This window comes from Chlorocebus sabaeus, chromosome 24 (genome assembly GCF_047675955.1).
Source record: "Chlorocebus sabaeus isolate Y175 chromosome 24, mChlSab1.0.hap1, whole genome shotgun sequence".
NCBI lineage: Eukaryota > Metazoa > Chordata > Mammalia > Primates > Cercopithecidae > Chlorocebus > Chlorocebus sabaeus.
Window position 1 is genome coordinate 22,327,325 of NC_132927.1, and position 12,176 is coordinate 22,339,500.

The window sequence follows — 12,176 nt, forward strand, 5'->3', positions numbered from 1 at the left end:
GTAGTTTAAAAATAGTATTATCAACATGTAAATGTTTAGATAAATCTGAGTATACATTTTAAGAATACAAAAGGTAAAATAAGGTAAACAACACATAGGCAATCTCTAAGGTAAATAACTTAATAACTTACAGGTTGCCTATATGTTGACAACTCTCTAGTTTGTGTCCTGACCTCTTCTCTAAGTGTCAGGTTTATATTTTGAGCTGTTTACTTGACCTCCGAACTTAGGTATATAATGGTTATTTTACAATTAACATACCCCAAACTGAATTCTTTGTTTTCTTTAAATTTGCTCCTCCTCTGTAGTTTTCTCACTTTTAGTTGACACCATCCCCATACACAAATTTTCTAGAGCTAAAAACGTGAGTCAGTCTTTATTTCTGTCTTCTGTCATTCCCACATGCAATCCATCCATTAATCCTGTTAACTGTCTCTTCAGAAGTAAATGCAACCTCCACCTCCCAGGTGCAAACATTTCTCTGCCTCAGCCTCCCAAGTAGCTGGGATTACAGGTGCCTGGCACCATGCCTAGCTAATTTTTGCATTTTTAGTAGAAATGGAGTTTCACCATCTTGGCCAGGTTGGTCTTGAACTCCTGACCTCGTGATCCACCTGCCTTGGCCTCCCAAAGTGCTGGAATTACAGACATGAGCCACCACGCCCAGCCAAAAATAAAATTCTTAATTTAGAATATTCCCTTCAATTTTAAGGATAGTATTCATCAATTTCTGAAAAAGTTGTATTGGCCATATGTATTATCTAACTCTGATTTAGAATAAGTTAGATTGTAGTTTATATAGTGCAAGAATACTTTTTCTGATAATGATTTATATAATATGTTGATTATTATATTAGTCCATTTTCACATTGCTATAAAGTTACTCCCTGAGATTGGGTAATTTATAAAGAGAAGAGGTTTAATTGATTCACAATTCTGCATGGCTGGGGAGGTCTCAGGAGACTTACAGTCATGTGGGAAGGCAAATGAGAAGCAAGCACCTTTTTCACAAGGTGGCAGGAGAGAGACAGAGAGCACAGGAGCAACTGCCACAGGCTTTTAAACCATGAGATCTTGTGAGAACTCCCTCACTATCATAAGAACGGCATGGGGGAAGCTTCCCCATGATCCAATCACCTCCCACCGGGTCCCTCTTTGACACCTGGGGATTACAATTTGGGAGGAGATTTGAGTGGGGACACAGAACCAATCCATATCAATTACAGTTCAGCTTAATAACTGTCATAATAAAAAGGCACAATTTGATTTTCTAATTGACCACTGCAGGTATATTCTCTCCAAGTATAGTCCTTTGTCAGTTAAGTGTTTGTAAGTGTCAAAGCCTCTCCTGCAAAATGGAATGAATAGCTCTGTCCTGTCATATGTTACTAAAAGATTAAAAAAACAAAAGCCTAGATAGAGCACTGTGCAATCATCGGAGTGGGAGGAAACATCTATTATCTGTTTCCAATGAACCAAGCATTGTCCTAAAGCAATATGCAATATATCCTTTGCATAAAGTTAATCTCACAGCAACCTGATGATGCCAACAGCATTATTTTATGATTTTTTACCCATTTTACAAATGACATCTATAACGCTTAGAGAGGTTAAACAACATGTCCAAGGTCATACAACTAGTAAGTGGCAGAGCTAGGATTTTAAACTTAGGAATTCCAACCCTAGATTCTCATGTCTCTTGTCTCCTAGTCCTCTGTGTAGTTTAGTTTTGAATATTTTGTGTGTGACAAAACTTTACCATGAATTTCCTTGAAACATAGAGATAGGTACAACTTTGTGAGAGTGTGTGAAGGAGAGTACAAAGGTCTGGGAAGTGTACTGCATGGGGGAGTGTGGGAACATCAATATTCTCCTAACCCAAGTCTATGCATCTCACAACAGACGACCTTCTATCAGCCATGATTAGCATCTCATTAACTTAGTATTTATACCATAGTGTCCCCTCCGTTTGTCACATATTTTAAATCTTCCCAAACCTATCTTAAAATTGAACAAACTCAGCCGGGAGCCATGGCTCATGCCTATAATCCTAGCACTTTGGGAGGCTGAGGCGGGTAGATCACCTGAGGTGAGGAGTTTGAGACCAGCCTGGCCAACATGGTGAAACCCCATCTTTACTAAAATACAAAAAAATTAGCTGGACATAGTGGCCGGTGCCTGTAATCTCAGCTACTTGGGAGGCTGAGGCAGGAGAATTGCTTGAATCCAGGAGGTGAAGGTTGCAGTGAGTCGAGATCGTGCCATTGCACTCCAGCCTGGGCTATAAGAGTGCAACTTCGTCTTAAAAAACAAAAAAAAAAAAAGGGAATAAACTCTAAAGTATAAGATACACAGGCAGAGTAAATAAATATCAGAATATAATGACTGTTCTGAAATGTATCTGAAGTATATCAAGCAGCTTTGCAATGTTAAAGAAAAAACAAACTAATTTTGAAAGAAAGTACTTATAAAAGTGCCTGAAAGGATAGAAAGATAACAACTGACTCTGCTATTAATGAAATATTAATTTTGGTATTTAGTTTTCACTTTACATGTCTTTGTTGATTAATAATTTTGGGCCATTATTCTCTATTAAAAAAACAAAGACTGCCTTTCTATTCTTAAAACAACATTTATCTGAGATGGGTATATGCTTTCTGGATGAAAAAAGTATTTTCAGAATAAATTACAAATTTAATATGTTAAATAGTTGTTTACCACCAGAGTAATCCTAGGTAACAAACTCCCACAAAACTTCAGTTCATAGGACAAGCTTTTATACGACAAGCTTTTATTGCTTTCATGGAATAGGACTGGCTAGTTAGGCAGCTTTGCTGGTCTTGGTTGGGCTTGTGTACTGAGGGTCAGCTTTCTAAGGCTGATCCAACCTGGCCTGGCTGAGACAACAGATGGAACTCAGGCCTTACTCGTGAGTTTCTCATCTCTCTGTAGACTAATTGAGGCATATTTTGTGACTATAGCAGAGGCAAAAAAGTACAAACAAGTGCTTCTTCAAACCTTGTTTTTATATTGTCTTCTAGAATCTCATTTGTCAAAGGAAGTCATGTGGTCAAGCTAAGCACCAAGGGTTGGGGAAATATACCGTTTGAAAGAGGGAGGTAAAAAGTCACATGACAAAGACTGTGAATGCAGGGAGGGGTGAAGAATTGGGGCTATTAATGTAATCAATGGTTAGATGGCAATACTTTAAAATTATTTCTAGCCATCTCAATCAGATAAGTTAATATAATTAAAACCCATCATTAATAATATTGGCTTTAGTAGAAACAATCATATTCTTTCTTTTTCATTAATTTTAGGGTAGCTTTAATATCTCGTTGTACAGGCATCCTCTTATAATTCTTTTTCAAGATTTTCTTGGCTATTCTCACCTACATTTTTTATTCTTACAGAACTTTAGGATCATTTTGAGAGGTTTAATTTCCCATGGGTTTTGACTAGATTTGCACTAACATTTATAAACTATATCAAATCATTCAATTCACGAACATGTTACATCTCTCCGTTTATTCAGGTCTTCTTTTATATACCTCCATAAAATTTAGTAGTTCTCTTTCCAAAAGTCCTGCACATTTCCTAGTAGCTTTATGCCTAAGTCATCTGTATTGCTGGTATTGTAGTAGATGTAATCATTTTTAATTTTTTTCTTTTACTTAATTATGCAGCAATACATGAATACAAGTCATTACAAAACATTAAAGAAGAGTAAAAACAAACACTTTTGTCATTAATCCTACAAACCCTCACTCCTCCCACCAAAGGGGACATCTCCAAAGAGTTGGGCTCATGTCCATCAATACAATTTTACATGCTCCTTAAATATTGCTGAGTTTTTGGCTTTGTTATGTTTTCCATTAACAAGATTGTACTATGGAATTTCTTTATAACTTCTCATACAGCAGTGTTGTCTTAGAAAAGTTTACAGGTCTGTAGATATGACCATACCTATAGTTGCATATTATGCTATCATAAGAATTTGACAACATTTAATACATTTCCCTACTAATGGACATTGAAGTCACTTCAGGCTTTTCACAATGAAAGCACTATTTTACCAAACATACATATACATATGTTTATGTACATATTTATGCTAGTATTTTTGTGGCAAGATTTATGAAGATGAGAGTTCTAGGTCAATATATGAGCATTTTAAGAAATGGAAAGCTACTATCAAATTGACCTGAAAAAAGGACTTACTGCCTTGTGCCAACATTCTGAAAAAGTCAATTTTCCCACACCCTATTTTATTATGAATATGGATCTCTCGTCTGTTTTATATGCATCCCATGCTGTCATTTTCTTTTATTATTATTATTATTATACTTTGAGTTCTGGGATACATGTACAGAACATGCAGATTTGTTATGTAGGTATACACATGCCATGGTGGTTTGCTGCACCCAGTAACCCGTCATCTACATTAGGTATTTCTCTTAATGGTATCCCTCTCCTAGCCCCCCAATCCCTGACAGGCTCTGGTGTGTGATTTTCCCCTCCCTGTGTCCATGTGTTCTCATTGTTCAGCTCCCACTTATGAGTGACAACATGCGGTGTTTGGTTTTCTGTTCCTGTGTTAGTTTGCTGAGAATGATGGTTTCCAGCTTCATCCATGTCCCTGCAAAGGACATGAACTCATCTTTTTTTATGGCTACATAGTATTCCATGGTATGTATGTGCCACATTTTCTTTATCCAGTCTATCATTGATGGGCATTTGGGTTGGTTGAAGCCTTTGCTATTGTGAATAGTGTTGCAATAAACATACATGTGCATATGTCTTTATACTAGAATGATTTATATTCCTTTGGGTATATACCCAGTAATGGGATTACTGGGTCAAATGGTATTTCTGGTTTTGTATCCTTGTGGAATCACCACAGCGTCTTCCACAATGGTTGAACTAATTTACACTCCCATCAACAGTGTAAAGGCATTCTTATTTCTCTGCATCCTCTCCAGCATCTGTTGTTTCCTGACTTTTTTTTTTGAGACGGAGTCTTGCTCTGTCGCCCAGGCTGGAGTGCAGTGGCCGGATCTCAGCTCACTGCAAGCTCCGCCTCCCGGGTTCACGCCATTCTCCTGCCTCAGCCTCCTGAGTAGCTGGGACTACAGGCGCCCGCCACCTCGCCCGGCTGGTTTTTTTCTATTTTTTTAGTAGAGACGGGGTTTCACCGTGTTAGCCAGGATGGTCTCGATCTCCTGACCTCGTGATCCACCCGTCTCGGCCTCCCAAAGTGCTGGATTACAGGCTTGAGCCACCGCGCCCGGCCCGTTTCCTGACTTTTTAATGATCACCATTCTAACTGGTGCGAGATGGTATCTCATTGTGGTTTTGATTTGCATTACTCTAATGACCAGTGATGATAAGCTTTTTTTCATATGTTTGTTGGCCACATAAATGTCTTCTTTTGAGAAGTGTCTATTCATGTCCTTCACCCAATTTTTTATGGAGTTGTTTGTTTTTTTCTTGTAAATTTGTTTAAGTTCCTTGTAGATTCTGATATTAGCCCTTTGTCAGATGGATAGGTTGCAAAAATTTTCTCCCATTCTGTAGGTTGCCTCTTCAATCCGATGATAGTTTCTTTTGCTGTGCAGAAGTTCTTTAGTTTAAGTAGATCCCGTTTGTCAATTTTGGCTTTTGTTGCCATTGCTTTTGGTGTTTTAGACATGAAGTCTTTGCCCATGTCTATGTCCTGAATGGTATTGCCTCAGTTTTCTTCTAGCGTTTTTATGGTTTTAGGTCTTAGGTTTAAGTCTTTAATCCATCTTAAGTTAATTTTTGTATAAGGTGTAAGGAAGGAGTCCAGATTGTTTTCTGCATATGGCTAGCAAGTTTTCCCAGCACCATTTATTAAATAGGGAATCCTTTCCTCATTGCTTGTTTTTGTCATGTTTGTCAAAGATCACATGGTTGTAGATGTGTGGCGTTATTTCTGAGGCCTCTGTTCTGTTCCATTGGTCTATATATCTGTTTTGGTACCAGTACTGTGCTGTTTTGGTTACTGTAAACTTGTAGTATAGTTTGAAGTCAGGTAGTGTGATGCCTCCAGCTTTGTTCTTTTTGCTTAGGATTGTCTTGGCTATACAGGGTCTTTTTTGATTCCATATGAAATTTAAAGTAGTTTTTTTTAAAGTCTGTGAAGAAAGTCAATTGTAGCTTGATGGGGATAGCATTGAATCTATAAATTACTTTGGGTAGTATGGACATTTTCACAATATTATTTCTTCCTATCCATGGTTATGGAATGTTTTTCCATTTGTTTGTGTCCTCTTTCATTTCCTTGAGCAGTGATTTGTAGTTCTTTTTGAAGAGGTCCTTCACTTTCTTTGTTAGCTGTATTCCTAGGTATTTTATTCTTTTTGTAGCAGTTGTGAATGGGAGTTCATTCATGATTTAACTTTCTGTTTGTCTATTCTTGGTGTATAGGAATGCTTGTGATTTTTGCACATTGATTTTGTATCCTGAGACTTTGCTGAAGTTGCTTATCAGCTTAAGGAGATTTTGGGCTGAGACAATGGGGTTTTCTAAATATACAATCACGTCATCTGCAGAGACAATTTGACTTCCTCTGTTCCTATGTGAATGCCCTTTATTTCTTTCTCTTGCCTGGTTGCCCTGGCCAGAACTTCCAATACTATATGGAATAGAAGCGGTAAGAGAGGGCAACCTTGTCTTGTGCCAGTTTTCAAAGGGAATGCTTCCAGCTTTTGCCCATTCAGTATAATGTTGGCTGTGGGTTTGTCATATTATTATTATTAAGTTCTTATTATTTTGAGATACGTTCCTTCGATACCTAATTTATTGAGAGTTTTTAGCATGAAAAGGTATTCAATTTTATCAAAGGTCTTTTCTGCATCTATTGAGATAATCATGTGGTTTTTGTCATTGGTTCTGTTTATGTGATGGATTACGTTTATTGATTTGTGTATGTTGAACCAGCCTTGCATCCTAGGGATGAAGCTGACTTGATTGTGGTGGATAAGCTTTTTGATGTGCTGCTGGATTCAGTTGGCCAGCATTTTACTGAAGATTTTCGCATCGTTGTTTGTCAGGGATATTGGCTTGAAATTTTCTTTTTTTATTGTGTCTCTACCAGGTTTTCATATCACATGATGCTGGTCTCATAAAATGAGTTAGGGAGAAGTCCCTTTTTTTCTATTGTTTGGAATAGTTTCAGAAGAAATGGTACCATCTCCTCTTTGTACCTCTGGTGGAATTCGGGTGTGAATCCAGCTAGTCCTGGGCTTTTTTTTTTTTGGTTAGTAGGCTATATTACTACATCACTTTCAGAACTTGTTATTGGTCTATTCAGGGATTTGAGTTCTTCCTGGTTTAGTCTTGCCAGGGTGTATGTGTCCAGGAATTTATTCATTTCTTCTAGATTTTTTTTATTTTATTTGTGTAGAGGTGTTTATAGTATTCTCTGGTGGCAGTTTGTATTTCTGTGGGAACAGTGGTGATAGCCCCTTTATCATTTTTCATTGTGTCTCTTTGATTCTTCTCTCTTTTATTAGTGTGTATATCTGTCTGTATTAGTCTGTATAGTGGTCTATTTTGTTAATCTTTTCAAAAACCAGCTCCTGGATTCATTGATTTTTTTGAAGGGTTTTTTGTGTGTCTATCTTTTTCAGTTCTTCTCTAATCATATTATTTCTTGTCTTCTGCTAGCTTTTGAATTTGTTTGTCCTTGCTTCTCTATTTCTTTTACTTGTGATATTAGGGTGTCGATTTTAGATCTTTCTGGCTTTCTCCTGTGGGCATTTAGTGCTATAAGTTTCCCTCTAAACACTGCTTTAGCTGTGTCCCATAGATTCTGGTAGGTTGTGTCGTTATTCTCATTGGTTTTAAAGAACTTATTTATTTCTGCCTTAATTTCTTTATTTACCCAGTAATTATTCAGGAGCAGACTCTTCAGTTTCCATGTAGTTGTGCGGTTTTGAGTAAGTTTCTTAATCCTGTGTTCCAATTTGATTGCACTCTGGTCTGAGAGACTGTTTGTTATGGTTCCCATTATTTTTCATTTGCTGAGGAGTGTTTTACTTCCAACTATGTGGCCAATTTTAGAATAAGTGCAATTTTAGAATAAGGTGCTGAGAAGAATGTATATTCTGTTGACTTGGGGTGGAGAGTACTGTTGATGTCTATTAGGTCTGCTTGGTCCAGAGCTGATTGCAAGTTCTGGATATCCTTTTTAACTTTCTGTCTCATTGATCTGTCTAATATTGGCAGTGGGGTATTAAAGTCTCCCACTATTATTGTGTGAGAGTCTAAGTCTCTTTGTATGTCTGTAAGAATTTGCTTTATGAATCTGGGTGCTCCTGTATTGGGTGCACATATACTTAGGATAGTTAGCTCTTCTTGTTGCATTGATCCCTCTACCATTATGTAATGCCTTTCTTTGCCTCTTTTGATCTTTGTTGGTTTAAAGTATGTTTTATCAGAGACAAGGGTTGCACCCCCTGCTTTTTTTTTTTTTTTTTTTTTTTTTTTGCTTTCCATTTGCTTGGTAAATATTCCTCCATTTCTTTATTTTGAGCCTATGTATGTCTTTGCACGTGAGATGGTTCTCCTGAATACAGCACATCTGTGGTTCTTGACTCTTTATCCAATTTGCCAGTCTGTGTCTTTTAATTGGGGCATTTAGAACGTTTACATTTAAGGTTATTATTGTTATGTGTGAATTTGATCCTGTCATTATGATGCTAGGTGGTTATTTTTCCCATTAGTTGATGCAGTTTCTTCATAGTGTCAATGGTCTATACAATTTGGTATGTTTTTGCAGTGGCTGGTAACAGTTTTTCTGTTCCATATTTAGTGCTTCCTTCAGGAACTCTTGTAAGGCAGGCCTGGTGGTGACAAAATTTCTCAGCATGTGCTTGTCTGTAAAGGATTTTATTTCTCCCTCACTTATGAGCTTACTTTAGCTGAATGTGAACTTCTAGTTTGAAAATTCTTTTCCTTAAGAATGTTGAATATTGGCCCCCACTCTCTTCTGGATTGTAGGGTTTCTACAGAGTGATCTGCCATTAGTCTGATGGGCTTCCTTTTGTGGGTAACCTGACCTTTCTCTCTGGCTGTCCTTAACATTTTTTCCTTCATTTTGATCTTGGTGAATCTGACAACAATGTGTCTTGGGGTTGCTCTTCTTGAGGAGTATGTCTTTGTGGTGTTCTCTGTATTTCCTGAATTTAAACGTTGGCCTGCCTTGCTAGGTGGGGGAAATTCTCCTGGGTAATATCCTGAAGAGTGTTTTCCAACTTGGATCCATTCTCCCCATCACTTTCAGGTATACCAATCAAATGTAGGTTTGGTCTTTTCACATAGTCCCATATTTCTTGGAGTCTTTATTCATTCCTTTTCTTTCTTTTTTCTCTAATCTTTTCTTCACACTTTATTTCATTAAGTCTATTTTCAGTCTCTGGTATCCTTTCTTCTTCTCAATCAGTTCGGCTATTGATACTTGTATATGCTTCACGAAGTTCTCATGCTGTGTTTTTCAGCTCCCTCAGGTCATTTATGTTCTTCTCTAAACTCGTTATTCTAGTTAGCAATTCCTCTAACTTTTTTCAAGGTTCTTAGCTTTCTTGCATTGGGTTAGAACATGCTCCTTCAGTTCAGACGACATACCCACCTTGTGAAGCCTACTTCTGTCAATTTGTCAAACTCATTCTCCATCCAGTTTTGTTCCCTTGCTAACGAGGAGTTGTGATCCTTTGAAGGAGAAGAGGCCTGGCCTTCTGGTTTTTGGAATTTTCAGCCTTTTTGCACTGGTTTCTCTTCATCTTCGTGGCTTTATCTACCTTTGGTTTTTGATGTTGATGTCAGATGGAGTTTTTGCGTGGACATCCTTTTTGTTGATGTTGATTTTATTCCTTTCTGTTTGTTAGTTTTCCTTCTAACAGTCAGGACCCTTTGCTGCAGGTTTGCTGGAGTTTGCTGGAGGCATGGGTATCACCAGTAGAGGCTGCAAAACAGCAAAGATTGCTGCCAGTTCCTTTCTTTGGAAGCTTCGTCCCAGAGGGGCACCCACCAGATGCCAGCTGGAGTTCTCCTGTATGAAGTGTTTGTTGACCCCTGCTGGGAGGTGTCTTCCAGGCAGGGGGCACAGGGGTCAGAGACCCACTTGAGGAGGCAGTATGTCCCTTAGTAGAGCACGAGCACTGTGCTGAGAAATCCACTGCTCTCTTCAGAGCCAGCAGGCAGGAGCATTTATGTCTGCTGAAGCTGCGCCCACAGTCGCCCCTTCCCCCAGGTGCTCTGTTCCAGGGAGATGGGAGTTTTATCTATAAGTCCCTGACTGCGGCTGCTGTGTTTCTTTCAGAGATACCCTGCCCAGAGAGGAGGAATTTAGAAAGGCAGTCTGGCTACAGCGGCTTTGCTGAGCTGCAGTGGTCTCCATCTAGTTTGAACTTCCTGTGGCTTTGTTGACACTGTAATGGGAAAACCACCTACTAAAGCCTCAGTAATGGCAGACGCCTCTCCTTCTACCAAACTTGAGTGTGCCAGTTGACTTCAGACTGCTATACCGGCAGTGAGAATTTCAAGCCAGTGGATCTTAGCTTGCTGGGCTCCATACTTGTGTATGCTTCATGAAATTCTCATGCTGTGTTTTTCAGCTCCCTCAGGTCATTTATATTCTTCTCTAAACTGGTTATTCTAGAGAAATTGCTAACTAGAATAACCAGTTTAGAAAAGAACATAACATAGAGTTATAACCAGATTAGAGAAAGCATAACACCTGCTGAGTGAGACCACTTGGCTGTCTGGCTTCAGCTCCCTTTCCAGGGAAGTGAATGGTTCTGTCTTGCTGGCATTCCAGACACCACTGGGGTATGAAAAACAAAACGAAACAAAACAAAACTCTTGCGACTAGCTCAGTGTCTGCCCAAATGATTGCCCAGTTTTGTGCTTGAAACCCAGGGCCCTGGTGGTGTAGACACCCGAGGTAATCTCCTGGTCTGTGGGTTGTAAAGACTATGGAAAAAGCGTAATATCTAGGCCAGAATGCACCATTCCTCACAGAGCAGTCCCTCATGGCTTCCCTGATCTCTTGTGCTTCCTGGGTGCCACAACGCCCCACCCTGCTTTGGCTAAGCCTCTGTGGGCTGCACCCACTATCTAACCAGTCCCAATGAGATGAACTGGGTACCTCAGTTGGAAGTGCAGAAATCACCCATTTTCTGCTTTGATCTTGCTGGGAGCTGCAGACCAGAGCTCTTCCTATTCAGCCATCTTGCCAGCTCCCAATTGTATTCTATCTTCTTATGCATGCATATGTACTGAAGGCTTTTTTTTTTTTTTTTTTTTGACACAGAGTTTCACTCTTGTCACTCAAATTGGAGTGCAATGGGATGGTCTCGGCTTATTGCAACCTCCACACCCCAGGTTCAAGTGATTCTCCTGCCTTAACCTCCCAAGTAGCTGGGACTACAGGCATATGCTACCATACCCAGCTAATTTTTTTTTTCTTAGAGTTTCTCTCTGTTGCCAGGCTGGAGTGCAGTGGCACAATCTTGTCTCACTGCAACCTCCAACTGCCTGGTTCAAGCGATTCTCCTGCCTCAATCTCCTGAGTAGCTGGGATTACAGAATGAAATAGAAAAAGAAAAGAAGATAATTATTATAGTTTATTAAAAATTGCTGTCTAGAGTTAAGACTGAAATGGGCACAGAGTAACCACCCCAAAGTTGAAGTTAAGAAAGAATATTAACTACCTGCCTGTGAAACATTAACCATATCTACCCATGCACGTATTTTTTAAGTTCTGTAAATTCCTGTTTTTCCTGCTGAACAGTTGCAAGATCACAAGGCAGGTAAGCAAACTCTGCAAAACATGTTTTTCCTAAGATGTATGACATGTCACGAGATGAATAACAGCTTTTGTTCTTGCTTCTGTAAACCTGCTTCTTGCTTCACACTTTTCCCACCTCAAGATGCATAAAAGGCCCTTGCCTTCTTTGTTCAGGGCTCAGACTTTCTGGATGCAAGTCCTCTGAGCTCATGTACACCTTAATAAATCCTCCTGAACCCCTATCAGTCTCTCTGGTTCCCTGACTTCCCACTACAGGCATGAACCACCACGCCCAGCTAATTTTTTGTATTTTTAGTAGAGACTGGGTTTCACCATGTTGGCCAGGCTGATCTTGAACTCC